We start from the raw sequence: 24,919 nt of genomic DNA, 5'->3' as shown, positions 1-24,919 counted from the left end.
CTTCTTATACTCATCTCATCCAATAATGCTATTTAATTTAATTAATTATTAATTTCCAAAGCTTAAGGTCAAAGCTTTGTAAACAGATAATATTAATTCGACATATAAAACTGTATATCTAAAGAGTGAAAACGAGCAATAAATCATTCAAAGACAAACATGGCATGAAAGAAGTCTAAATAAATTACTTGGACCACTTGAAAAAAAAACAGTAGACACATTTTGCAATGAAATTAAAATGAAGAACGCATCCAAACATGGCCTTATTTGCTTCACAAGGTAATCAAATTTATGTCCCGGAAGCATTCAACAGAGTCCTTGAGAGTGTCCTCAAGAGGCCTAAAACTTATGCCCAAACTTTCAGCTCTCTCTCTAGATATTTGGTAAAGCAGCTTAGTTGGCCGATCCTCCGGTGCTCCGCAAATATTTCTCCATCATATAATCCTCTGATTCATATGCGATATAGTGAGTCTAATAGTAGTAAAAATGCTTACATTGTGGGGAGGTTGAGAGTAGGGAAATTGGGTTTCAAAATGTGGAGTGCTTCAAACCAATAAGCCACCCTCCCAACCAGGCAGTATCTGCCGTTTGCAGAAGGATTGCTGCAATATGTGCAAGAGCCACATCTCGAACATCCACATATCGGTACACACTACTTGGCAGGAACTGTATTCCTGCCCATAATTACATAATGTGAGCACTGAGTTTAGTAACTAACAAGATATGGATTCGGAATACCTTCTTTGATGAGAATGAGAAGAGTATAACAACTCAAGTTGAGAGATGGCTGCAGCGGAGGGCCAATGGTTAAGCCTGGGTGTAATGTAACCAAATCGAGCCCATTCTCTCGCGCCATTTTCCATGCAGCTGTCTCTGCTAGAGTTTTACACAGAGAATACCAATCCTGCACGATTATTTCTGTCATGTGATGATTTAGCGAATTTTTGATGGGAATAAATGCAAGTAATAAATGAAGATCACAACACTGAAAATTACGTGGTTCGATTTACTGAGGTAAATCTACGTCCACGGGAAGAATAGAGGGCAAATTTGTATTGCTTGATCTAGCTTACAGATTACAATACTGATTTGCTATATGAGATTCAGGATCTAGAGAACTTAACCCTGGTCTATCTGATCTAAGTTCTATTTATACATTCGAACTAAGATCGTGGTTTGCAGCCCTGGTAGGGGGGTTGATAACTGCTTAATACCACTAAATAGATCGTGGGTGTAATGGAGGTCGTGGAGATCCTGCATGGGTCCACTATCTCCTTGTTCGGTCGAATACTGAGACCGAACTGCTGAACTTTGCCGATCAGCTTTTGCCGATCTGAGAGTTGAGCTCGATTGGTCGGCTTTTACCGAGCTATAGGCTGTGACCGAACTCTTTGGTTGTGCCGAACTGATACTCTTTCTTGGGTTTTGGGCTGATGGGCCGTCACTGCTATTGGGCTCGCAATTATTGTTTAGTTGTTTAGTTCGTATCCCATCACCACCCCCCCCGAAAAGCGAAGTGAATCACTTCGGCATTTTGGATAAGTGTAAGGGGGAGGCTGACGTCAGGGGACGTGCTCTGCACGTGTCTGCATTAAATGTGACAGCAAATCCGACCAGAGAATCCAGAAAAAGTGGGATTTGAAACGGTGCGACGAGTTTGAAACGCCTCCGCGAATCTGATAAATATTTCCTTTCTTCATCATTGGAACACTTTTGCGATTATTTCTTCTGCATTCTCTCTCTTTTTCGTAAAATTTTCTTCCGCTTCTTCAAGAATTTCTTCAGAGACTTTCGACCATCAAAGAGTAAGAATCATGTCTTCTTCTTCTGAAACTGTTTCTGAATCAGGTAGTGGTAGGAAGGGGGGTAAGGGATCTTCTGGCCGGAAAAAGTCCGGGGAGAAGACGGTAGAATATTTTCACAGCATTTTGAGTAAGGATACTGTGATATCCTTACACAGAAAATATTTTCTTCCTGGGGGGTTAGTGGTGATTCCCGACGACACTCATAGGGCTAACTCGCCGCCGGAGGGTTATGCCACCGTTTACGAAGCCTGCTTAGAATGCGGGCTTCATTTCCCTCTTCCCCCCGCCTTTGTAGAGCTTCTTGATTTTTTCCAACTTCCTTTAGGTCAGGTGACTCCAAATTCTTGGAGGCACTTATCGGCCTTTGCTGCCGAGCTGCGTAGACTAGAAAAGGATCTGTCTCTGAGGGCAATCCTTAATTTCTTTCAGTTTAAGAGAAAGGGATCCTGGTTTTACTTGATCCCTTTACAGCCCTTTAGAGCCTTCTGTAAAACCAAATGGCCGATGTGGAAAAATCGCTTCTTTTTTTACAATAGGACAGCGGCTCCGGACTTTTCCTGGAGAGGGCCGAAGTCCGTAATTCCTCATCCTCGGGTAGAACCGTTGGACGAGCTCGAGGGCGGGCTCAATAAGATTCCCATGATTAGGAAACAGTATTTGGAATCTGAGCTCGTCAAGGGTGACTTCGTGTTCGACTCCTCGTCTTCGGACGAAGAGACTGAGGGTGAGGATTTCTTTTTTATGCTTTACTGCTTTAGCGGCGAAAACTAACTTTGTTTTCTTGCTTTTTGGCAGTGAACATGCTAAGCAAGCTTGGTCGCAAATCCTCCGAATCAAAGGAGCCGGAGAAACAGAAAACCACCAGCTCGGCGTCTGATGCCGAGAAGAATCCGAAGAGGCAGAAGACCTCTTCGAGTCAGTCTTCGGATCCAAAAAAGCCGGGATCGACCTCGGCAAGGGGGAAGGCGAAGACTCAGAAACCCCCAAAAGCGCCAGAGAGAGACATTGTCCAGGGGGTTATGGATCAGGAGTGGTTACGGCCACTTCGGAACATATCTCTGAGCCCTTTTTATGGCCAAAGGACTTTGTAGAGGTGAATTTTCTTCTTGATTTTCTGGCTTTGCTTCTTTCCTATATTTTTTTTGTGGCCCCTCTGTTGACTTTTTCCTTTTTCCATTTTCAGAGGAACAATATGCTCTGCAAACTCGTCACAGTTGAACTCTCTAAAGCGTCCAGCGATTATGATGAGATGCAGAGGAATTTGAATGCTGCTCGTCACCAGGCCGAACAGGCTCGGGCAGACTTTGAGAGGGCAAGGGCCGCTATGATCTCGGCTCAGGATGAAGTCCAGCGTGCCAAAGACCAGCTCATCATCCAGAGAGAGCGGTCGAAACAGAGGGAGGTGGCTGCCGTGGTTGCTCAGGGGGAGGCTCTCCGTGTTTACACGGAGAAACTCTTTTTGAGCAATCAATTTTCGGCCCTTATCGGTGATCTGCTGAAATTGATGACCGATAATGTTGAGCAGGAACCCGAAGTCGTCTTGCCGCTGTATGGCCGAGAGATTGCAGCGCGTCTCCAGAGTCTGCCGCTCCTTGAGGAGCTTGCGTCTTCATCGGTCCTGCTTTCTGCTGAACGAGTCCGTAATTGTCGTGCTGACCGTGACGAGAACATGGAGGCCATCTTTGCCTCCTTGGGGCCTGTTTCACCCGCTTCAATTTTCAAAGAAGAGGGTGAGCAGGAAAATGAGGCCGGCAAGGAGACCGAGCAGAAGGATCAGTAGACCGGCGACGGGCACGCCGAGCAAGAGGTGCAGCAGATCGGCGATGGGGGCGCCGAGCAGGAGGGAGGGAGGAGGGAGGCCGAGGCTGAGACCGAGGTCGACAAGGAGAAAGAAGCTGAAACCCACAGGGAAGCCGGAGACGAAACTGGCGGAGTATGATTTCGTCTCCCTTCTCTTAGTTTAGTTTCTTTCTTTCTATTTGTAAAATGGCCTTGAAGCCCTCCTTGTGTAAATTTTTTCTTGTGAATGAAAAAAAATTCTTCTTTCTACACTCGTGTCTTCCTTATAGCTTTTCTTAATCTCTTTTACTCCTATTGTGGTTTACTGCCTGCTCGGTAAACTGAAATGCCGAACTGACATAGCTGCTTCGTATTCTTAACTCTAAGGAGCTGGAGGTACTTCACTGGAAGCGGCTATACTCTTTGGCTTTAAATGAAGCTGAGAAAAAAGCTATAGACGACCAGATGAAGTATGATGAACTCTTGGCTCGTTTAGTGGAGCTGGAGTCCAACAATAAGGACTTAGAGTCCATAAAGAAAGATCTGGAGGCCGAGCTGAATACTGTCATCGCTGAGAGGACTGCATATGATGTCACGACCACATCTTCCTAGTCAAAGAAAGCGCAGCTATTTCGCGACTAAAAATACTAAACTGTCTCAACACATCATCATAATTACTGAAATTAAGGAAAATACTGTCTAAAAGTCATCAAGATAGCAAGTTATTAAATCAGAGTGAAATGTGGGACATTGTCTTTACTGAGACAAAGCTAGGTCTATGCAGCGGAAGAGTTCCAAGACAAGTATAACATGTATGGAGACATACTACACTAGCTACCCTTCTTTTATTTTATCTTCAGTCCCAACACCTCCTCGGCTTCGACAACAATCAACCTGCACATTAAGGAAAACAAAATGCAGGGCTGAGTACTTGATGCACTCAGTGGGCTCATGCCGAAAATATTTTCTTTTAGTTGTCAGCCAAGCTGAGTGAACGCGGGGTTTTACTGAAAATCTATCCCGGTCACTAAAATCTGTTATTTCTTTCTGAAAATAGACTGCAGTCATTTAAACTTCTGATGATATGCCATATCAGCTGCGTGAATCGGGAATGTGGCCACATTCCACGACCACTGGGCCGGCCAACCTGGCGCTAGCTCACGACCCACGGACCGGCCAACCTAGCGCTAGCTCACGGTCCCTATGTGTACACTAGTCCGAGTAGGATTTACTGACCTACTGGGACCCGAATTCGATTTAACAGATAGGCAATCACAAAACAAAACATGGCATGACAACTCATTCAAATAATCATGTTTTCACATAAAACACGCTTTAAAAGAAAGAAGAGAAAGGAAGCCCACCTCAATTGCTTAAACTCTTGCAAAACGGGTGCTTTCTTTTCCTGAGATTACGCATCGAGCGACGACGTTCCTTTACAAAATTTAATATACTTAAATTAGGCTTAAGGAATTAATTATCTTGCATGAATGCATGCCTAAACGTGCTCCTTTATTTTATTTCCTTCTTCTAAAATTAGAAATCTTAAATCCTTAACTAAGTCAGCGATTTAACATATTCGGGAGTCTTGCCGAACTGCTCGGGTATAATAAATTCTCGATTATCTTCTTTAAGTATTTTGAAATACTTACTTGGACTAATAAAGTTCCCATCTATTTATTTAATGTGTACTACTTCATCACGGCTTAATAATTCTTTTCTTCCGTGGATTAGGGAAATTAAATTCCATAGATTGAATTTGTTCATGGGCAGTGGCCTAGTAATTAAATCCTAGGTCCGACTAATTAAATCCTAGGCCCAAATTGAGAAATAGTGGAATTGGCCCAAAAGTAATTAAAGTGGCCCAAAAAAAAAAAAAAAAAAATGGACCCATTAATACTTACGGTATTTCCATTTCTTTTCATTACTCCCATTTCAAATCTAATCCCAAATTGAGAACAACCCAGCGGCACCTCTTCTTCTTCGCCAAAAATCTCTTCTCTCCTGGCGAGTCGCCGTTTACTTGGCTCGCCGGAGATTCACCGGCTTCATTCCCTCCATCTCCTCCGATCCTTCTTCTTCTCTTTCGCTACACCAAATTCCCAAGTCAATTTCTTGGTTAGAGGGAACAGCAGCGGCGCTCCAATCCTCTTCCTCGTGGCCTCTCCGGCGGAAACGCCGTCTCGATGGAACCGTCGTTGGTGAGCGGCGCTGCTGCATGCGCCGCCGTCTTCGTCTCCGGCCAAACAGCCGCCGCTGCCTGCTCCCTTTTTCCACCGCGTTAAGGCAGCAAACGCTCCTGCCCGCCATCGCCGTCGATCGGCCTCCGTCGGACGGTCCCATCCCCTCCGCCGAGTCCTCCGTTGAGCAGCTTATTCCCATAAAGCTAAGTCCTCTTTCTTAGTTCATTTTAATTTGCCCTTTTGAAGGATAGAAGTTTCAGAGGATTCTACTTTATTGTTGGGAGTGTAATCGAAAACGGTGGAGGAACCCGTTCCTTGTGTTCAAGTAAAATTCGATAGCTAGCATCCTATGATTTTTTTTCAAATACGGCAGTAGCTATGTTCAAAGCTCTATGGTTCTAAGTTCTCGTGCTAGCTATGATTTCTTATCATGATGCAGAGGTTGGTTTAGTGAGGATTACCTCTAAAATTGACCGCTGCCTTGATTCCTGCTCCTTGAGCTCCAAATCCCACACTCCTAACTCACTATGTTGCTGAATTATTGATGTGGTGTAAGGGAAGGTTGAGGGTGGTAAGGAGGGGTCTTTATAGGTGATTTGGTAACTGCAAAATCTGCAACTCTTGATCCTCTTGCAGGGACATTTTTGTTGGTTGTGAGAGTGTACTCGTATATTCAGGTCTGGGCTGCCTTATTCTTGTTTTATCTTGCTGCCATTCTAACTGCATTTGGCTGTATGTGGAGCTTAGTGCTTTAGCTAATAAATGGCTTGGTTGCTGTGGCAGGTACTCAAGAAAGGGGCAGAGATTGTTACTGCAGATTGTCGCAGCTGGAAGGCAGACATTGCAGGCTCATTTGCCCCATTGCAGCCTGCGGTTAAGGCTGGGAAAGGGCAGGGATGGTACCCCTCTTATCCTTTCTTGGCTTATTGCTAATTTTGAACATTTCACATGCTTTGTTTGGTTGTATTATTTTGCAGGAATAAGGACCCATCATGTCCGGCTGCTACCTTGATGTTCTGATCTCAACGGGCTGTCGAAGCTAGGCCGAAATTCGGGCCTAAGGCAGAGCCCGAGACTTAGCATTTCTACTTGTAATAGAAAAGAGTCTTCCCTCTTGTTCTTTTTCAAGCTTTCTCTCATTTCAAACAAAAAGTATAGAATTACTTCTCAAATTTAGTGCGTATCATTCTTTTTCTATTTTCATCATCAAGCATCTTGTAAACTTATACTTAGCTTGGAAAATCAAAATACTATGTTTTGATTACACAAGAACATAAACAAATGCTCTTTCATTTTTTTTTTATCAACATCTGTAAATTCAAGGCTTAGCTGGATATACTAACTGTTGTGTTCTGTATGCTCAAAGCTCTGAACACTCTTTCTTTTCTCTTTATAAATTTCTAGTATTTATTTCAAAATTCTCGAAAATCTAGGTCTCGGATATTACATTCTACCTTCCTTGACAAAAAATTTCGTCCCGAAATTTTGTCTAGGTTAGGCAAAAAGCTGCAGGTATTTCTCTTTCATTCGGTCCTCGAGCTCCCACGTCACCTTCTCATGGCCGTGTTGCTTCCATAGGACTTTCACTGTTACAAAAGTTTTATTTCTCAACTCTTTTACTTTTCCGTCCAGAATTTCTTCTGGCTTTTCTTCATAGCTCAAATCTGGTTCTTACGCCATTTCTTCTTGGTGTACTATGCGTTTGAGGTCGAACACATATTTCCTCAACTGTGATACCTGAAACACATTGTGAACTTCCTCGAAGCTTGGCGGGAGCACTAATCTGTACGCCCCAGGGCCGACCGTTTCTAGGATCTCGTAAGGTCTGATAAAAAGCGGTTTCAACTTGCACTTGACGCCAAATCTGGTTATCCCTTTTTGATGGGGATACTTTCAGAAAGATCTAGTCTCCCGCTTTGAACTGTAAATCCGTTCTGCGAGCATCTGCATAGGATTCCTGTCTATCTTGAGTTTCTTTGATTCTCTCTCGGATCTGTCAGACAATTTCTATCATTTCCTCCACAAAGTCTGGTCCGAGAATTCTCCTCTCACCTACTTCATCCCAGTAAAGCGGTGATCTACATTTCTTCCCATAGAGTGCTTCATATGGGGCCATATTGATGGTTGTCTGGTAACTATTGTTGTGGGCGAACTCTATAAGTGGAAGTACGGGCTCCCAGCTTACTCCACGGTCGAGCACTACGGTCCTCAACATTTCCTCTAGAGTCTGAATTGTCCTTTCGGACTGTCCGTTCGTCTGTGGGTGGAATGTTGTGCTGAAAAATTCAGCTGAGTGCCTAACTCTCGTTGTAGGCTTATCCAAAATCTAGAAGTAAATTTTAAATCTCGATCTGAAGTAATCGTTACTTGTATGCCATGTAAGCGTATGATCTATTGCACATAGATCTGAGCCAACTTGTCGGATCCATATGTGATTCGGATTGGTATAAAATGAGCACTTTTGGTGAGGCGATCTATAATCACCCGGATGACAGTATTACCCCACTGAGATTTTGGAAATCCTGTCACAAAATTCGTTGCAATGTGCTCCCATTTCCACTCTGGAATCTCGAGAGGTTGCAGTTTCCACTCTGGATGTTGATGTACGGCTTTCACTTTCTAGCACGCAATACATCTTTCTACAAACGATGTTATGCTTCTCTTCATGCCATCCCACCAAAATTACTTCTTTAAGTCCTGATACATCTTCGTACTACCAGGACGGGCAGTGTAGGGTGTCTCATGAGCTTCACTCATGATCTCGTTCCTAAGTGCCTCCTCGTTGGGTACGCATAATCTCCCTTTGAAAGTGAGAGCATTATCCGCTTCATCGCGGTAACTGTCTCCATTTCCGGTCCTCACTCTGAGACGGATCTTTTCTAACGCCTCGTCGCATCTCTGGGCGTCGATGATTCTGGCTCTTAAGTCTGGTTCTATGACCAAGGTGAAAATTTTGCTGTCCACCGTTTCCGGGGTTCTTACTACCTCCAGTCGCATCATGGCGAATTCAAGGAGGAGCTCTTCCTCTTGTGTGAGGAAAGTAGCCTCTTGGGGCGCAGTCTTTCTGCTCAAAGCATCTGCTACCAAGTTGGCTTTGCCTGGGTGGTAATTTACACCACAGTCATAGTCTTTGACTAATTCTAGCCATCTGCGCTGCCTCATGCTCAAATCCTTCTGTTCACAGAAGTATTTGAGACTCTTATGATCTGTGAAGATCTCACATCGAACTCCATAGAGATGACGTCTCCAAATCTTCAGAGCGTATACCACTGCCTCTAAGTCGTGCGTCGGGTGGTTCAACTCGTGTGACCTTAACTGGCGTGACGCATATGCGATCACCTTGCCCTTCTGCATCAGCACGCACCCGAGTCCGACCTTCGATGCACCTGTATACACACATAGTCAACTCCCGCTTCCAGCACAGCTACAACTGGTCTTGTGATCAACTTTTCCTTTAGCAGTTGGAAGCTTGCTTCTCATTCTGGGGTCCAATCGACTTTAACTCCTTTCTTGAGCTGTTGAGTCATTGGCCTTGCTATCTTAGAAAAATCCTTCCATGAATCGTCGGTAGTATCCTGCCAGTGCTAGGAAACTCCGAATTTCATTGGGCGTCGCTGGTGACTGCCAACGTTGCACGACTTCAACTTTAGCAGGGTCTACTCGGATCCCTTCTGCTGTCACTATGTGTCCAAGGAAATTCACTTCGTTAAGCCAGAACTCACACTTGCTGAACTTAGCATAGAGTTTCTCGGCTCTTAACGTTTCTAAAATGGCTCTCAAGTGTTCCTCGTGTTCCTTCTCGTTCTTCAAGAAGACTCTAGCTCCTTGCCGCTGATCGAAAAGATTGTCGATTCTCGGTAAGGGACACTTGTTCTTGAGTGCTAACTTGCTGAACTCTCAACGTTCTATCCTTCTTCATGAAGAATTTTGGTGTACCACATGGTCACACTCTGAGTGAAAAAAAAAACACGGTTCTAGTAGTTCTTGTACCTAGATCTTAAGTTCTGCTGTTCCTTAAGCACCATTCTATCTGGTGATTGAGATAATATGACTGATTCGAGTCATCCATTAGACGTTTCATTTCGTCTGGCTGTGGAATCCATTCCTCGTTTTAGATTTCATCGTCAGATACTAAGTTCTCAAATGCTTGCATCGATCGTAATCGTAGTCATTGAGCTTGCATATTGACCTCGTAACCTCTCGCTTAGCTGAGGTAGTCTAATTTCACCAATTCCAAGGTGCTTTTGTGCCTACCGCGACTCTTTCATCATGATCTAGCACAAACTTTGTTCTACTCGCGTAAATCCTTGAATACTGGATCTGTGCATGTGGAGGTGTTGGCTTCTTTCTCCCAACGCTACTGTCTCCATGCTCTTTTGGTTCGACTGAGCGATTCGTGGTAAAATAATCTAGCATGACTTTCCAAAGTGATCTAGATCTCATGTCTAGATTAACACAAAACTCTATCGACAGCTCCTTTCTGAGCTGCTTAATTGAGACGTGGCATATCGTAGAATAATTCGTCGCATTTTATTGCCAACGTTTGCCCTTGCTCTATAATATAGGGTTCTAAACCCGTTCTCTTGCGATAACTCTTTAAGGAAAAATTTCGATTTTCCCTTCATAGTAGGGATGGTGAGGGTAGCTGTGCTATCACGCGTTCCACTCCCCGAATGTCTCTCCAGCTTTAGCTTTTCCTAGCCACCTCTCCGACGAATCCCTCTTACTGATGGGATTTGCTTCGTCAAACATAAGCTACGGAAGTGCTTGCATTTTCTCCATGGCTTTCATTACATACTCATGGTTGAGTCTTTGTTCTGGTGGCTTACTTATCCTACTCGGAATACGCATTTCGATCGTTCAACAATTATATACAATGTATAGGTCTTTTACGTCATCGAACGTCATTTAAACCTTGTATATTCCTTGACGTCTCTCCTCTCAAGGCTAGTTACTTCTCCACATAACATAATATTCGATCTTCTACCAGCTTGTTACAAGCGGTACGTAAGCGTGAAATATTTAATGCTTTGTGCCGTCGGTTATGCGATGCTTCTTGTTGGTGCATCCTTTTTTTGCACGCGTCTCCATGGAGACGTGTTTGTCATGCGTATCTGAAAGAAACTGAGACTATGTCTTTCCTGATAGTTTCGTATCAATAACTCGATGATTAATCTAATAGTCTTAACTTGGATAGGAACTGATATCACACAGAAGAAGTATGACTGAAAATCTGAAGGGCTCCCGAATACCTAATTGGACAAGAACAACATCTCTTGTTCAACTCATATGAATTTTCATCGATATTCGCCCTTGAAGGCAAGTACTGAGTTCAATGGAGCTTATCTTGCCATTCAAAGAACTACGGGCTCAACTGGTTTCAAATGAACTCATAGAAGTTGAGGCTCACCCCTGGTGGGAGCTAGAAATAATCATGAGAGAGGTCATGAAAACTGGATGGAAATGAACTAACTGTAATTTCCACAGTAAGATGGAAAATAGGACAGTACAATTGTCCAAACAAATGGAAAGAATCTGAGCATCAAGGATAGTGGTTCAAACATGTCACCGCCTAAAATGATCAACCGCGAAAAATTTAGAAACGTAGGCGATTGCAATGAAGGAACATTGGTCATGCTTGAAAGGCATCTTGATATGGAATAACAAAATCACATCAATGATTTCATAGGTTCATTAAGGCAATACACTGAAATGAACTATTCAGAAAAAACAGCTAGGCCAAGCTCGTTAGGGAAAAGTACAATATGCTTGCCTTAACTTCAAACTGCAGAAAAAATTATGAGACTAGGAATAATGCATGTATTGGAATCGAGGTCGAAAAATTTCACCTTTGTAGGATTTCAAAATAGGGAGGTAAACAAAAGATCCAGCACCACATGAAATTCCCTGAGGAAAATGTTTAACTGTCTTGATCACTCTGGGGATCACAACGTAAGCATCGTAAGAATGAAATTTCATTGCATAGGTCCAAGAAATCGAGATATAAATCTCCAATATTGTGGCTCAAAGGAGGCAACAACAAATAACGATGCTTGGAACATAAGAGTATCCCAAATTTGGGAACTGAAACTGAGTCACCGCTTTCCTGAAGAGAATGAAAGTGGCGTACTACTTGCAGAACGTGAGTCAATCAAAGGTCTTAATAGCCGACAGGACATCGTTGTCCCGGAGGTTCAAAGAATGTCTGAGGAATACGCTCAATCCGAAGATCATAGATATGAACAACTGTAGAATTTAGGGTTTACGACTGGAGCTTAAACAGTCAAAACTTTACTCTTTATGTACGATGAGTCAAAAGGACTGCAGTCCATAAGCTGGAAATGAGTCAAACCTCGCACAGAAAAAGGAACACTGACATGGTACTTGCGAGTCAAAACTAGAGTCTAAATAGACGAGGGTATCGTCCTTGGAAGGACTCTTAGAAGGGATTTCATTGGAATCCAAGTAAGTACTATTGATTATAATCATCGGTTCTAGTTATGTGACACTCCCTTGTTTTTCTTGTGGAGCTCGCACATGATAAACGCGTTCTGGGAAACCACACATTCCAAGATGGGGTTCCTCGTGCTGTTAAACTGATAACTGCAGCTGGAGGTCATACTTTCATATCGTTCTCGATAACTTAGAACGCTGATTCTGGTAAAACATTACATTCTCCATCGTGCTTCGTAGCACGCTATAAGTATCGCTTCTGGATCACGTAGCCACTTGGGCTTGTTACGCCACATTAGATCACTTTACTAGATCGCGGGTACGATCTCTTTCCGTGTAGGGATGCATCTCCCGAACAGGCTTGAAAGTAAACTATTTTCGTTATAACTTGGTCTTTGTAAAGACATTGGGAACTTCTTGGTTCATCGTCTAGTATACATATATATATGTATACTATCTGTGTGCTTAAAAGAATGGACTTCCTTTAATTGCTGTCTATAAGTAGTACAATAGTACTTTTTGGCTCGTCTTTTCTTTCTCATAATTCCTTGGAATTTGAAGCTTGCCCAAACTGATGGGTTTTAGTTGGTCTCGTCGCCCTGGAAGGCGGTAACAAATTCTTATTCTGCTAGTACTTGATCCTGAAAGTCTCACCTAAGGTACTTTTCTAAAGCACTCTAGGTTCACATACATAGTCCCCATGACATCTATACATTCATGTCAAGCTCTTTAAACATAAATCACAGATACATTAAGCATATCTCATGCAAAGTATCAGCTAGCACGTTGCGTCTTGCAAACTTTTCAAATAAACATTTTCGTTCCCATTTAGGGCTATGAATTTTTTTTTTTTTTTTTCTTTTTCTGAAAACTTAGAAAATTTCATTTTCCTTCTCAAAATGGAAAAATATTTTCTTTTTTAAAATTCTCTTTTCTGGACGAGCGGGCGTCGACCCCTGTTTCTGGTGCAGTTGATCGTGTCGAGCTGAGGTGTTGGGATCTTGTACTTAACATTCTGTTCATCTTCAAGCCTAGTACTATCTTTTCTGGACTGAGGCTTAGAAAGAAGGTTCTTGGGTCAGAGCGAAAGAAAAGTGCTCTGATACCACTCTGTCACGACCACATCTTCCTAGTCAAAGAAAGCGCAGCTATTTCGCGACTAAAAATACTAAACTGTCTCAACACATCATCATAATTACTGAAATTAAGGAAAATACTGTCTAAAAGTCATCAAGATAGCAAGTTATTAAATCAGAGTGAAATGTGGGACATTGTCTTTACTGAGACAAAGCTAGGTCTATGCAGCGGAAGAGTTCCAAGACAAGTATAACATGTATGGAGACATACTACACTAGCTACCCTTCTTTTATTTTATCTTCAGTCCCAACACCTCCTCGGCTTCGACAACAATCAACCTGCACATTAAGGAAAACAAAATGCAGGGCTGAGTACTTGATGCACTCAGTGGGCTCATGCCGAAAATATTTTCTTTTAGTTGTCAGCCAAGCTGAGTGAACGCGGGGTTTTACTGAAAATCTATCCCGGTCACTAAAATCTGTTATTTCTTTCTGAAAATAGACTGCAGTCATTTAAACTTCTGATGATATGCCATATCAGCTGCGTGAATCGGGAATGTGGCCACATTCCACGACCACTGGGCCGGCCAACCTGGCGCTAGCTCACGACCCACGGACCGGCCAACCTAGCGCTAGCTCACGGTCCCTATGTGTACACTAGTCCGAGTAGGATTTACTGACCTACTGGGACCCGAATTCGATTTAACAGATAGGCAATCACAAAACAAAACATGGCATGACAACTCATTCAAATAATCATGTTTTCACATAAAACACGCTTTAAAAGAAAGAAGAGAAAGGCCCACCTCAATTGCTTAAACTCTTGCAAACGGGTGCTTTCTTTTCCTGAGATTACGCATCGAGCGACGACGTTCCTTTACAAAATTTAATATACTTAAATTAGGCTTAAGGAATTAATTATCTTGCATGAATGCATGCCTAAACGTGCTCCTTTATTTTATTTCCTTCTTCTAAAATTAGAAATCTTAAATCCTTAACTAAGTCAGCGATTTAACATATTCGGGAGTCTTGCCGAACTGCTCGGGTATAATAAATTCTCGATTATCTTCTTTAAGTATTTTGAAATACTTACTTGGACTAATAAAGTTCCCATCTATTTATTTAATGTGTACTACTTCATCACGGCTTAATAATTCTTTTCTTCCGTGGATTAGGGAAATTAAATTCCATAGATTGAATTTGTTCATGGGCAGTGGCCTAGTAATTAAATCCTAGGTCCGACTAATTAAATCCTAGGCCCAAATTGAGAAATAGTGGAATTGGCCCAAAAGTAATTAAAGTGGCCCAAAAAAAAAAAAAAAAAAATGGACCCATTAATACTTACGGTATTTCCATTTCTTTTCATTACTCCCATTTCAAATCTAATCCCAAATTGAGAACAACCCAGCGGCACCTCTTCTTCTTCGCCAAAAATCTCTTCTCTCCTGGCGAGTCGCCGTTTACTTGGCTCGCCGGAGATTCACCGGCTTCATTCCCTCCATCTCCTCCGATCCTTCTTCTTCTCTTTCGCTACACCAAATTCCCAAGTCAATTTCTTGGTTAGAGGGAACAGCAGCGGCGCTCCAATCCTCTTCCTCGTGGCCTCTCCGGCGGAAACGCCGTCTCGATGGAACCGTCGTTGGTGAGCGGCGCTGCTGCATGCGCCGCCGTCTTCGTCTCCGGCCAAACAGCCGCCGCTGCCTGCTCCCTTTTTCCACCGCGTTAAGGCAGCAAACGCTCCTGCCCGCCATCGCCGTCGATCGGCCTCCGTCGGACGGTCCCATCCCCTCCGCCGAGTCCTCCGTTGAGCAGCTTATTCCCATAAAGCTAAGTCCTCTTTCTTAGTTCATTTTAATTTGCCCTTTTGAAGGATAGAAGTTTCAGAGGATTCTACTTTATTGTTGGGAGTGTAATCGAAAACGGTGGAGGAACCCGTTCCTTGTGTTCAAGTAAAATTCGATAGCTAGCATCCTATGATTTTTTTTCAAATACGGCAGTAGCTATGTTCAAAGCTCTATGGTTCTAAGTTCTCGTGCTAGCTATGATTTCTTATCATGATGCAGAGGTTGGTTTAGTGAGGATTACCTCTAAAATTGACCGCTGCCTTGATTCCTGCTCCTTGAGCTCCAAATCCCACACTCCTAACTCACTATGTTGCTGAATTATTGATGTGGTGTAAGGGAAGGTTGAGGGTGGTAAGGAGGGGTCTTTATAGGTGATTTGGTAACTGCAAAATCTGCAACTCTTGATCCTCTTGCAGGGACATTTTTGTTGGTTGTGAGAGTGTACTCGTATATTCAGGTCTGGGCTGCCTTATTCTTGTTTTATCTTGCTGCCATTCTAACTGCATTTGGCTGTATGTGGAGCTTAGTGCTTTAGCTAATAAATGGCTTGGTTGCTGTGGCAGGTACTCAAGAAAGGGGCAGAGATTGTTACTGCAGATTGTCGCAGCTGGAAGGCAGACATTGCAGGCTCATTTGCCCCATTGCAGCCTGCGGTTAAGGCTGGGAAAGGGCAGGGATGGTACCCCTCTTATCCTTTCTTGGCTTATTGCTAATTTTGAACATTTCACATGCTTTGTTTGGTTGTATTATTTTGCAGGAATAAGGACCCATCATGTCCGGCTGCTACCTTGATGTTCTGATCTCAACGGGCTGTCGAAGCTAGGCCGAAATTCGGGCCTAAGGCAGAGCCCGAGACTTAGCATTTCTACTTGTAATAGAAAAGAGTCTTCCCTCTTGTTCTTTTTCAAGCTTTCTCTCATTTCAAACAAAAAGTATAGAATTACTTCTCAAATTTAGTGCGTATCATTCTTTTTCTATTTTCATCATCAAGCATCTTGTAAACTTATACTTAGCTTGGAAAATCAAAATACTATGTTTTGATTACACAAGAACATAAACAAATGCTCTTTCATTTTTTTTTTATCAACATCTGTAAATTCAAGGCTTAGCTGGATATACTAACTGTTGTGTTCTGTATGCTCAAAGCTCTGAACACTCTTTCTTTTCTCTTTATAAATTTCTAGTATTTATTTCAAAATTCTCGAAAATCTAGGTCTCGGATATTACATATGAAGATTTCATCTGCGGGCGCGGGGGAATGACTATATCTGAAGTTCAGAATCAAGTTGATGAACTGTGGGAGGAGCTTCATGTACTCCGGAAGAACAATGTGCTGGAGAGCTCGGCTTGCCAACAAGTTGTGAAATCATTGCGGCGCTTGGCTTCTCTGTACGACATCATTCTTTCCCGGCGTCCCTCAATCGAGAGATTCCTTAGCCGTTTCCCGCTAACAGATGCTCACACTCCAACTCAAACCTCTAATCCACTTACTCAAAATTCTACTCCAAATCAGCAACGGACTCAGGAGCAACCGGAAACGTCAAGACAAGAACGCCCTGAAGTTCGTAGAGGAGTTGTGAATATGAGTGAGCAAGATCAGCGAATGCTTCGTGAAGAGACTCTTCGCCGCCGAGGTGCTAGAACTTCCCGGACTCAGGGAAGAGGCGGTAGGTCGATCAGAGCATCTCGTCCACCTACTTATTCTTCAACTGCTCGGAACGCCCGAACTCAGCATCATGAGGATTTTTCGGATAGGTGGCTCAACTTTAGCAATCGTAGACAGTAGAATAGTCCTTTGTAATGGTGTAACGCATTCTCGTAGGGCAGCGGAATTGTATGCCCAACAAGACTTAGTAAATGAAATTTTTTCATTTCGCTTCTATCACTGCGTATTTACAGTTCAGCGATTTTTTATTTCATTTATTGTACTCGTCCTCGGTCTTATGAAGTAAACTCTTCTTTGACCGGACTTAGTTAGTGTCCTTATTTGGCGAGTTTTATCGCTTGGATTGGACTTTCCCTAGTTAACCGGAGTGGTTTTCGGCTTATTGCAGTTCGTTTCAGACGAATTGCTTGTTTCTTAAGCTGAATTGTGGAATCTTGTATCTTCCTTAGAAGCTTGGACTCACAATTGTCTTTAATACATGATCTAAAAAAAGGGGATCAGCCTTTAAGGAACAATATACCTCAGTAACATTTATAAGAGACAAAACGCACATAGAGAGACAAATAAAAAGGACGAAAAAGATTTTAATCTTTTAAAAAATGACAAGTATAAAGAACAATAAAAATATGAAAGCACATAACCCTAGGACCGAACTAGACACAAGACTGACCGGACCTTGTCTCTTACAAATAGAACTTCTTGAGGTTGGAAATATGCCATGTTCGGGGTACTTGTTCTCCTGACATGTGGGTTAATTTATAAGACCCTTTTCCCAGGACTTCTGACACCCGATACGGACCTTCCCATGTGGGTTCAAGTTTGCCCAGCTTTTCTGCTCGGCTTACTTCATTGTTTCTCAATACGAGATCTCCCACTTGAAACTGCAGCTTTTTCACCCTTTGGTTATAATACCGGGTTACGTGCTCCTTGTACTTGGCTTCTTTTATGAAGGCCAATTCTCTTCTTTCTTCGGCAAGATCTAGTTCGGCTCTCAGTCCGTCGTCATTCAGTTCTGTTGAGAAATTAAGGGTTCGGGGGCTGGGTATGCCGATCTCAACCGGAATTACGGCTTCAGTGCCGTACACTAGACTGTACAGTTTCACCGTTGGAGGTTTTTGGTGTAGTTCGGTAAGACCATAGGACTTGAGGAAGATTTTCTACCCATTGTCCTTTGGCTTGTTCTAACCGAGTTTTTAATCCTTTCACCAAAGTACGGTTTGTTACTTCCGTTTGTCCGTTTGCTTGTGGGTGAGAGACTGAAGTGAACCGCTGTTGAATATTCAACTCTTGGCACCAATTCTTGAATGTTTTGTCAGTAAACTGAGTCCCATTATCTGAAATGAGGATATGGGGTATGCCAAATCGGCAAACTATGTTCTTCCAGACAAAATCTAATGCCTTTGAGCTTGTTATCGTAGCTAATGGTTCAGCCTCCACCCACTTTGTGAAGTAATCCACGGCAACGATCAAGAATTTCATTTGCCGGGGAGCTTGTGGTGGTGGTCCTACTATGTCTATGCCCCATTGCATAAAAGGCCAAGGGCTTTGCATAGCACATAGATCAGTCTGCGGCGTCCTTGGGATATTTGCATGGATTTGGCATTTCGTACATTTCTTAACTAGCTGTACTGCTTCTTGTACCAAAGTTGGCCAATAATATCCCCATCTCAGAACTTTTTTAGCTAATGCTCTAGCTCCGATGTGGCTACCGCAAGATCCTTCATGAACTTCTCTAAGGATGTAATCCGTCTCTTCTGGTCCTACACATCGCAATAACGGTTGAAGGTAGGACTTTCTATATAGGACTCCTTCATGAAGTTCATACCGACGTGCTCGGCATGTGATTTTCCTTGCTTCTCTCTTATCCTCGGACAGTTGTCCTTGATCTAGATACTTTAATATTGGCGTCATCCAGTTTGGTGAACTGGTTACTGAGTGTACTTCAGCTTCATCAATGCTTCTGTGCGGTAATTCCTCCACCTTTGAGCTCGGATATGAGGCCAACTTACTTAAAGTATCTGCTCGGCTATTTCCCGCTCTGGGAATGCGGATTATCCAAAAATAAGAGAAATTTCGGCTAATACTTTGCGCTTTGTCCAAGTATTTTTTCATCCTTTCACCACGGGCTTCACTTGTACCCAGCATGTGATTCACTATGACTTGTGAATCACAATGAATTTTGAGAGATTTGATAAGTAGACGTTGCGCTAACTGAAGTCCGGCAAGAAGGGCTTCGTATTCGGCTTCGTTATTAGTGGTTGGGAATAAGAACCGAAGTGAATAAGTTACTTCGTGTCCGTCGGGAGCGATAAGTAGAATACCAGCTCCACTTCCTGTCTTATTCGAAGCTCCATCTACGAATCCAATCCAACAGTCCGGCGGCTCTACTTCGGGTTTCTGGGGCTGTGTTAGTTCATCATTGGTTGGATTTTTCTGTTCGGCAATAATAGGGATTGCCTGATCGAACTTTGCCTCTACAAGAAAATCTGCCAAGGCTTGTCCCTTGATGGCTTTCCGAGGTAGATATTCTATTGAATGTTCTCCCAACTCTATGGCCCACTTGGCAATTCTGCCTGATGCTTCTGGCTTAGTCAAAACTTGCCGAAGTGGAAGATCGGTTAAGACGCATACTTTGTGAGCATAGAAATATGGCCGCAGTCTCCTTGCTGCATTTACTAATGCCAGAGCAATTTTTTCCAGAGGTTGATACCTTGTTTCGGGACCTCTTAATGCTCGGCTTGTAAAGTAGATAGGACGCTGTTTTAGGCCTTCTTCTCGTACAAGCACCGCGCTAATGGTTTGATCTGATGCTGCTAAGTATAAGAATATCACTTCGGCATCTGTTGGAGCAGAGAGAGTAGGCAGTTCGGTTAAATAACTTTTGAGTTCGTCAAAAGCCTTTTTCTGTTCGGCTCCCCACTCAAACTTTGGTGCCTTCTTCAAAACATTGAAGAACGGCATTTGCTTTTCGGCTGCTTGGGAAAGGAATCTATTCAGTGCGGCTAGACATCCAGTTAGCCTTTGCACATCATGTATGGACTTCGGCATTGCCATGTTCTGAACAACTTGAACCTTTAGGGGATTTGCCTTGAGTCCTTCCTTTGAAACCCAACAACCCAGAAATTTTCCCGAATCTACCAAAAAGGTACATTTTTGGGGATTGAGTTTGAGGTTGGCTTTTTTGAGCACGTCGAGAGTGGATTTGAGATTGTTTTCGTACTCCGAAGTGCTTCTGCTTTTAACAACTATGTCGTCAACATATACTTCAACCTCTTTTCCGATCAGGTGCCGAAATAGCTTATCTACCATCCTTTGATATGTGGCTCCGGCATTCTTTAAACCAAATGGCATCTTTTTATAAGCAAAAATACCGAAGTCAGTAATGAAAGCCGTTTTTGAAGCATCATTCTCATCCATTAAAACTTGGTGGTATCCTTTATACAAATCAAGAAAACAGAAAATTTCGAAGCCTATCAGAGCTTCTACTTTTTTATCTATGTTGGGAAGGGGGTAGCAATCTTTAGGACAGTGCTTATTTAGATCCGTAAAATCTATGCACATCCGCCATCCTCCTTCTTTTTTCTTGATCATCACAGGATTGGCCACCCAAGAAGGATATTTTACTTCAAATAATACATCCGCTTTCAGTAATTGGCGGACTTCGTCATGGATGACTTGATTTCTTTCTGCCGCAAAGAGTCTTTGCTTCTGTTTTATAGGCCGGACTGAAGGATCAATATTTAACCGATGTGTAATTACCTCGGGAGACACTCCAGTCATGTCCAACGGAGACCACGCAAAGACATCTTTGTACTCTTTGAGGAGCTGGATGGTCTTTTCCCGGAGTAGAGGTGTTCCCGCGAAACCGATCTTGACCGTTCTGGATGGATCATCTTCGTATAACTGAACTTTCATCGAGTTCGGCTCCGGTGTGACTTCGTTCATTTCGCCTGCCTCTGACTCCGGCTGCTGTGATTGCTATGCTTGATGGTGCCGATCTGATTGTTCGGCACTTTTAAGCGCAATCTGCAAACATTCTTTTGCTCTCTTTTGATCACCTCGGATGAATGCTATCCCTCCTTTAGTGGGGATCTTGATTGTGAGGTGATAAGTAGAGCAAATGGCCCGAACTGTGTTGAGCCAGTCTCTTCCCAGTATAATGTTATACGGGGATCGAGCTTTTACCACAAAAAACTCGATCACCGTACTGGAGCTAGTAGGCGCTCTTCCTACCGTAATCGGAAGGCTGATAATACCTTCAGGGCGGGTGTCCTCCTGGGCGAAACTTTTCAGAGGAAGTGGGGCCGGACTGAGCCGAGCTGGATCCACTTCCAGTTTATCAAAACATTCTTTAAAAAGAATGCTAACCGACGCTCCTGTATCCACAAACACTCTGTGGATCAGTTTGTTTGCCACTCCAGCTTGAATGACAATAGCGCCTTGATTAGGAGAAATGGCCGGGACGGGATCTGCATCTGAAAATGTAATTACTTCCTCCTTCTTCAGCCTTTTATGTGTTGGCTCCTCTCGATTGAAGCCTCTGCGCTCTGATTTTAGAGACGATTTAGTCTTCCCGGCTGGGAGAGCGTCAATAGTCTGGATTACTCCATCATATTGCGGCTCGTCATCGTCTTCGGGATCCTGTTGCCTTTTAGGATCCTGAGGAGCGCAGTTCGCACTTCTCTGTTTCTTATTCTTTTTCGGCGGCTTGCTTTGGTATTTTTTTAACGTCCCTGCTTTCACAAGAACATCAATATCTGCTGCCAAATTTCGGCACTCCTCGGTATCGTGACCGTGGTCTTGATGGAAGGAGCAATATTTATCCTGACTTCGGCGCGTGGCCGATTTCGTCATCGGCTTTGGTTTTTCGAACATATCAGAATGCAGTTCGAAAATTTCCGCTCTCGACTTGTTCAATGGTACGAACTGAGCGGGTGGTTTCTCAGGATTGAGACGCGGTCCCAATCTGTCTTGTACCGGTGCCCTTTGAATTCTTTCAAAAGGAGTTCGGCGAGGATGTCCCTGATCGCTATGATCGGGCTTCCTCTTGTCTCCTCTGGAAGAGCTGTCTAAAGACCGTTTTCGACGGTCTGCCTCATCAGCACGAGAAAACTGGTCCGCAATGTCCCACATCTCTTGAGCTGTTTGCGGACTGCATTCAACGAGCTTTCTGTAGAGAGCTCCTGGCAGAATTCCATTTTGGAATGCCGAAATGACAAGTAGATCATTGAGATCATCTACTTGTAGGCATTCCTTGTGGAATCTTGTCATGAAGTCGCTAATCTTTTCATCGCGACCTTGACGTATAGAAAGCAGCTGAGCCGAAGTGATTCGGGTTTCAGCTTTCTGGAAGAACCTCCTATGAAAAGCATACATTAGATCTCTGTAAGATCTAATGCTGCCTTGAGGGAGGCTATCAAACCACCTTCTTGCGTTCCCGATGAGCAGCTCGGGAAACAGCTTACACATATGAACCTCATTGAGACCTTGGTTCGCCATATTATACTGATAGCGTCCCAGGAAATCATGAGGATCCACTAACCCGTCATAAGTCACTGACGGAGTTCGGTAATTCTGTGGCAACGGAGTTCTGGTGATATCATCCGAAAATGGAGTCTTCAGCGCTCCATACATAGCGAATCCGACATCTCTACGGTATGGTGGAGATGGAGTTCTCCTGTGATTTCGGTAACAAGGAGGAGAAGGAACATATCGGTGGTGAGGATTCTTTCTCCTGGAAGATACGACACTACTGCGGTAGTGACTTTCATGTCTGGAGGGGGAGGGAGAATCCGCCGTTTTCTTCTCCGGCTTCTGGCTCTTTTGCAGGAATGTTAAGAACTCATCCTGCTTCTCAGCCAAGAACAACTTGACAGCCTCATTCAAATCGAGCTGCTGGGGAGGCTCGGTGCGATGACTTTTTGAGTGGTTTGTTCTTTCACCGTGAGAACTGGAGGCAGATTTCTCCAGAGGCTGTTTTCCAGACCTACGGGCTGGACTAGCTTCCTCACGTTCATCACGGACGGAAGTATGGGTATTATGTGATCTGGTACGCATTTTTTGGTGGAAGAGGATCAAAAACTTGCTTTTATCACAGTTTTGGTTTTCTGTGTTCCCACAGACGGCGCCAGTGATGATTTAGCGAATTTTTGATGGGAATAAATGCAAGTAATAAATGAAGATCACAACACTGAAAATTACGTGGTTCGATTTACTGAGGTAAATCTACGTCCACGGGAAGAATAGAGGGCAAATTTGTATTGCTTGATCTAGCTTACAGATTACAATACTGATTTGCTATATGAGATTCAGGATCTAGAGAACTTAATCCTGGTCTATCTGATCTAAGTTCTATTTATACATTCGAACTAAGATCGTGGTTTGCAGCCCTGGTAGGGGGGTTGATAACTGCTTAATACCACTAAATAGATCGTGGGTGTAATGGAGGTCGTGGAGATCCTGCATGGGTCCACTATCTCCTTGTTCGGTCGAATACTGAGACCGAACTGCTGAACTTTGCCGATCAGCTTTTGCCGATCTGAGAGTTGAGCTCGATTGGTCGGCTTTTACCGAGCTATAGGCTGTGACCGAACTCTTTGGTTGTGCCGAACTGATACTCTTTCTTGGGTTTTGGGCTGATGGGCCGTCACTGCTATTGGGCTCGCAATTATTGTTTAGTTGTTTAGTTCGTATCCCATCAGTCATTGATCGATTCATTATATACAGTATATATACAGTATATAACATACATTCCTCTGGCGGCAGAAGATTGGATCCGAAAACCAAGTCTCATCTACAATAACATCCTCTCCTAGGTTTAGAGAATCGTAGTTGAATATAACAGATGTAACCGAAGATGTGATGACAACTCTATTGATGGTTGATGATTTAATGCAGGAATTGACGGTGCCCTTGAGCGCAGGATCAATAAGCTAACACACACTACCTTTTCCATTTCTGATTCCTCTCTCGCGACCTCTTTGCCTAATTCCATAGCAGAATAAATGCCACGTTTTACATACTTGACTTGCCTCACATTGTAGTACTCAGTACTCTCTGTCTATATGGATTCAGATCCACATATAATTATTATCAATGGTTTATCGGACGATACAATTAATTACTCACCTAAAATGCACTTTCATTTTCAATGCTTTATCGGACGATACAATTAACTAACAATACTAATTTACTCATACTTAAAATGCAGTTTCATTTTCTGAATCGTCATTAATATCAAGAGATATCAAAGACTCAAATAAACTATATCAATCAATAACATATTTTCACTTTAGAGTATTTAAGGTACTTACAGTCCTCCAAAAAATACCTCTTCCCATATCATCACATCCCTCCAATAGCCTCTCCCAATACCTCTTCCATTTAATTCATTTTAATTGATTGCTGTTTATCAAATATTAAAACAATTTACAAAATCAATTAGATAAAAAAGAGGAAAACTCAAACATACTTCATTTAAAAATGACTGTTAAAACAGTTAATTAAATAGGGAAATATAATTTCTGATAGTCGAAGGACTAATCTGCAATTTTCAAAACTGTTTAAAAAACTGTTAAAACAGTTAATTAAACGAAGAGACACACTGCTTCGTGAAGAGACGCGACGCTTCGTTATCTGGCCCTTCTTATTGATCTTTTCTGGTTCAAAGAGAGATAGCGGAATCAACATACGAATACTTCAAAACACCTGAATTGTATCCGATCAAATATTGGTAGAACCATCTAATTGATTTGATCTGAAAGTGTTTCACGCCTTTTAGGATATCCAATTGTTCATATTTCAGTAAATCTCCCTAACAATTGCCTCGCTCAAAAGCATGACGGCGTCGAACAGGTGCTTCGACACTCGCATCTTGATGCTTTGGGACAGATCCGATTTGGCGGCGCCCGATTAGATTTCCGCGGACCCGCTGGAAGCTTCTCTCGACATCTGCATCAATCGCCGTTTGCTAGCCCATCAGACGCCGGCAGCAGGGAACTGGGGGAGGAACCTTATTGACATTGGTGCTGAGATCGATGGAGCTTAAAACAGAATTGTCTCTACTATAGGTGCCGGACACACCGAGCCTCATCCGCTTCAGGAAGCCCTCCGC

The 24,919-nt window shown here is 43.1% G+C and overlaps 2 long non-coding RNA genes and 1 pseudogene across 2 annotated transcripts; 2 read left to right on the top strand and 1 right to left on the bottom strand.

Moving 5' to 3' along the window:
• Positions 1-183: 183 nt before the first annotated feature.
• On the bottom strand, positions 184-24,678 carry LOC121804171 (annotated as a pseudogene).
• On the top strand, positions 5,525-16,368 carry LOC121805549. Its single transcript, XR_006051508.1, has 4 exons — positions 5,525-6,444; positions 6,551-6,666; positions 6,745-7,200; positions 16,354-16,368. It is a non-coding gene; the product is annotated as an uncharacterized LOC121805549 (long non-coding RNA).
• On the top strand, positions 14,677-16,184 carry LOC121805548. Its single transcript, XR_006051507.1, has 3 exons — positions 14,677-15,597; positions 15,704-15,819; positions 15,898-16,184. It is a non-coding gene; the product is annotated as an uncharacterized LOC121805548 (long non-coding RNA).
• Positions 24,679-24,919: the final 241 nt, after the last annotated feature.

The sequence above is a fragment of the Salvia splendens genome, chromosome 5 (genome assembly GCF_004379255.2).
Source record: "Salvia splendens isolate huo1 chromosome 5, SspV2, whole genome shotgun sequence".
Taxonomy (NCBI): domain Eukaryota; kingdom Viridiplantae; phylum Streptophyta; class Magnoliopsida; order Lamiales; family Lamiaceae; genus Salvia; species Salvia splendens.
Note: the sequence above shows the minus strand (reverse complement) of the source record. Positions and strands in the feature narration are given on the sequence as shown.